This window comes from Octodon degus, unplaced genomic scaffold (assembly GCF_000260255.1).
Source record: "Octodon degus isolate 3935 unplaced genomic scaffold, OctDeg1.0 scaffold00114, whole genome shotgun sequence".
Lineage (NCBI taxonomy): Eukaryota > Metazoa > Chordata > Mammalia > Rodentia > Octodontidae > Octodon > Octodon degus.
In genome coordinates, this window is record NW_004524690.1 from 1227943 (window position 1) to 1232911 (window position 4969).

At 35.8% G+C, this 4969-nt stretch overlaps 1 pseudogene; it reads left to right on the forward strand.

Moving 5' to 3' along the window:
* Nucleotides 1-3534: 3534 nt before the first annotated feature.
* On the forward strand, nucleotides 3535-4409 carry LOC101586563 (annotated as a pseudogene).
* Nucleotides 4410-4969: the final 560 nt, after the last annotated feature.

Consider the following 4969-nt stretch of genomic DNA (forward strand, 5'->3'; position numbering starts at 1 on the left):
ACTTTGCTATAGTACAGTGGCTACCATTGTGTTATATGAGAACACACACTGGGCCCAAGACTGAACTTCAGATTGGAGCAGGAACTCAGGCCTCCCAGCAGGAGGCAGAGGCTGGCATGAAAGCACCATAAGAAGTGTTCTATGGAGCTGAGACCTAAGGGAACCTGTTGATGGGAGACTTGGCAGCCTCAGGCAAGGGGAGCTCTACCAAAGCAGCATAAATTACAGGATCATATAAGTTCTAGTGCTTGCTAATCTTATGGCACAGTGCCTTGGTTACAGTAAGTGTTGAATGAATGTCAGTACAATTTTATTACTCTTATATAAGGAAAAAACAGCCTAAGTTCTGGGTAAAAACAAAGTGTAACTTAAAGTAATGACATCTGCTTTTATAGATTCAAGAAAAGGAAAACTAAAAGACAAACATAGCCAGAATGAAGACAGAATAGTGACCAACTGCTCAGCTCAGCTGGGTGGTAGTAATTTTCCAACCCTGTCACTAGGAGACATGGTGCTGTCGGCCATCAAACAGCTGTTATTCCTAGACACGCTTTGGTAAAGGCAGTTTGTTGCATTTAAAATGTACATAGGTCAGAGAATGTTTTCTTGTGGATGATTAACCACTACCGGAACAGAAAATAATAGAAGGTCACATGTCAAAGGCATTATAAACCCTCAAGTACAGCAACCAGCTCCTCACTCGATAACTGTGTTTATGAAAGGAAATATAAAACTCTGGAGCAATAGAGATTTCAATAATTATTTTTCTTTAGACTTCTGTTAGGCACACATATACACAGTCAAGCAGGCTTTCAAATGCAGGTGTGGGACCAAATCCAGTAACAGGCATCTGTTCTTCTGTGTTGCCAGTGTATGCTCACCCCCCATAGGGTAGTTACTGCCTTTTAGTTGATTGTGTGAGGTCCTCTGAGAGAAGAGGACAGAAGAGCAACACTAGGTCCAAGACTTTGTACACAAAGGACAAGCAGACCATCTTTTGTAATGATAATGAGCATCCCTAACTCACCAAGTGGTTATTTTTCCGTAAGTAGATCCACAGAACACACTGTTTACTTTTGTCATTTATTTCTAAAATGTATTTGGCTGCATATTTCTTTACATGAAAAATAATAAAATCTTGTAAAATACATGTACCAGGATATTGCATAACCAAAACCAAAACAAAGACCATACAGCTTTCCAAGGTCCAAAGTTGTCATGGAATTGTTCAGATGATAACAAGCATGCATTCATCAAGCTAATTTTCTCTGTCTAGATCACTGACAAGACAGTTAAAGTATGAGATCTTTCTCGCTAAGATTAATAATAAACAGCACTATTAAATATACTGGGAGACTTAGCTGATACAATAAGACAAGAAAAGAAAAAGTATACTGAAAATGATGGAAGACAAATTGTCTTTGCTTGCAGATCACATACTTGTTCATATAGAAAACATCAAGGAATATAATATAAAATATATCATTTAACCTTGTGGAACTGAAAAACTCTATTATTTCATTTTTGAGACATAGTCTCACTATGTAGTTTAGACTGGTCTTAAGCTCACTTTGTAACTCAGGCTGGGTTCAAACTCATGACCAGCCTTTTCTGCCAGCATTCTGAGTGCTTGGATCCCAGGCATGCACCACCATACTTAGCTCCAATAATCAGTGGTAGTAAAGACCTTAAGACAAGGTCAATGTACCAAAATTAATCACTTTCTCAAATACCACAAATAAGCAGTAAAATAACAGTAAATATAAAAGAGCTATATATTGTGTGATTCCAAGTGAATGACCTTCAGGGAAAGGCCAAACTATGGAAGCATTAAAGATAAATGGTTAGAGAATGGAAACTTTTAGGACTGTGAAGCTATTCTGTATATTAATGAAAAACATATGTCATTGAACATCTGTCAAAACTTATTAAGCATGCAGCATAAAGAATAAGCCATAATTTATGCCATGAAGTTTAGTTAACAAAAATATATAAATTTTAACAAATATAGTATGATGCAAGATGTTAATAATAGAAAAACTGAGAGGTAAAATGAAAATAGTTTTCACATGGGAAATCTATGCTTTCTACCAAGTTGCTTCTGTAAATACAAAAATTATGTAAAAATAAACTAAATATAATATATATTATAATGTCAAAGAAACCAGTAGAACATTCTGGGTCCCTTTGAATTCTATCTGCATAAAAAAGCAATTTTCCCTATGCCATATTATTAAATAATTCTTCCTAATATTAAAACAAAAACTTGAGGACAAACACTATTCTTATTTATTTATTTATTTTTCAGAACGGGGGATTGAACTCAGATCCTTGCATTTGCCAGTCAAGTGTTTATCCTAATGAGCCATCTCCCCGGCCCCTTTTTTTAAATGAGTTTTTTTTTTGTTTTGTTTTTTTGGTGGAACCAGGGATTGAACTCAGACCCTTGCGCTTGCCAGGGAAGCATTTATTCCACTGAGCTATCTCTCTGGCTCCGAACACTATTTTTAAATAGTATTTAAATTTCCTATTCAAGAATTTGTTGCTAACATTTTGGTCTTTGTCTACAGGTCAGTACAGCCTCTGAGTACACGTAGCATGAAAGTAGGAGGGCAACTTCCTTGTGCATCTCTGGAAAGTACACTTTTCTATCCTTCAGAGGGCTCATCCTCAATTCTAGAATGGTACTTTAGTTACAGCAATAAGTTTAGTGCTGTGTCATTTTCCCCAGTAGAAGGTTTTAAGGAGACCAGATGGGATGTGATTTTCCATTAAAGAAAACAAACTGGATGGTGGAGAAAGAAGTGGAATCTAGAGACATCAAGACTTGGGAAGCAAGTTGTGTCCATCTGCAATAAATACTGATGGGCAAAAAGTGACTATAAGAAAACTAGAAAAATCCTTTTCTTACAGACCTTATTTTTCTTAAGGCAATACCTTTTTGAAATTTTGATTTTAAAAGATAATTTAGGCTTAGTTATGAGGGAAGCTGTGGAGGAAAAAAATCACCAAATTTTACTAATTTGGAAATCCTCTACCAGAGCTTATTCCTTATGATAATAGCCCCTTGCAATTCAATGTAGAAATCCTTTTGTATCCTGTCTGATAGCAGAGCATTCCTCACCTGAGAGAAATCCGATGAATTTACTGAATGTGGGTGAACATTTATTTGTATGTCTCATTGAATGGAGGTCATGCTAAAGAGACATTTTGTGCTTTTAAGAATAATTGAAAAGCCATTAGCTAGATGACAGATCTCACTGAATAGCAGAAAATTCATACTGGAAAGAAACCAGTGAATATAGCATGCTGTCACTGAATATTAGAACTTTATACTGGAAAGATTTGATTGTGGTACTGTTAGTAAAATTATCTCTCAAGCTTTATACATTGTTTTGCATCTGAGAGGTCATATACAGAAGTTTTATAAATGTAAGAAATGTGCAAATATCTTCAGCCAAAAGTAAATCCTCAACTCATCAGAAAATCTATACTGACGAGCAACCTTGTAAATGTGGGAAAGCTTGCATTCTGATGTTGCACCTCAGTCAGCAGAGAAATTGTAGTGAGGGAATCCCCTTTGCCTGAAAGGTATGTGGAAAAATCTTCAGCCAAAATTCTATCTCACTGAACATGAGCATTTTCATACTAGAAAGAAACCTTTTGAATGTAATGAATGAGGGAAAGCCTTTAGCCAAAAACAGTATGTCATTAAACATCAGAACACCCATACTGGAGAAAAGCTTTTTGAATGTAATGATTGTGGAAAGTCTTGCAGCCAGAAAGAGAACCTCCTTACCCATCAGAAAATTCACAATGGAGAGAAACCTTTTTAGGGCAAAGACTGTGGGAAAGGCTTCATTCAGAAGTCAAACTTCATCAGACACCAGAGAACTCACACCAGAGAAAAGACCTTCATATGTAAACAGTGTGGGAATAGCTTTAGTGGCAAATAAAATCTTACTGAGCTTAAGAAAATTCATGTTGGAGAGAAACCCTTTAAATGTAATACATGTGGAACAGCTTTTGGCCAGAAGTACCTCATAAAGCATCAAAATATTCACACTAGAAAGAAACCCTATGAATGTAATGAATGTAGAAAAGCCTTATCTTAACAAACATCACTTATTGTACATGTGAGGATTCATTCAGATGATAAACCTTATGAATGCAATATATGTGGAAAAGCCTTCTCTCAGAGTTCTTCTTTCACAGTGCATGTGAGAAGTCATACAGGAGAGAAGTCCTATGGTTGTAATGAATGCAGGAATGCTTTCCCACCTATCTCAACTCTAGCCCGGCATTTGAGAATACACACAGGCAAGAAGCATTATCAATGTAGTGAATGTGGAAAAGCTTTCAGCCAGCAGTCACACCACATTAGACATCAGAAAATCTATACTCATTAAGACCTGTAAATAGCTTCAGAATGGGAAAACATGCACCAGAAATTTGTATCTCAGAGTGTAACAGAAATATTTTGAAACAGAGCATCTTGAGTGAGATGAACTTTTAAACAAATGCTAAGACTTTAGAGGACACCAATAGTTTGTACTGAAGAAAAAGACATTCATATGATAAAAAGACTGCCCAAACAAAAAAAGAACTACATCAAAATAACACTGACTTTAGATGCATTTCCCTAAAATTGGGAGCAGAAAATGAAGGAATGTTACTACACTTAGCATAAATCTGGCGATCTTTACCAATATAAGAAAAATTACAAGTACAACAAAGGAAGAAACAGAAACACATATGATCCCTATCACAAAGGCAGGTAATAAGCCTTTGTGATAGGGATTCAGCAAAGCAGAAGAGATTCTAGAAAGACCTATGCATTTATTTGAGTTTGAATATGAAAGAGATAATAATAGGACAAGGGAAAATAATTTAAAAAATTATTTGGAGGTAATTGTTATCTAAGAATGGGTCATGGATTACACAGAAAAGTAAAACTTATTGGAATGAA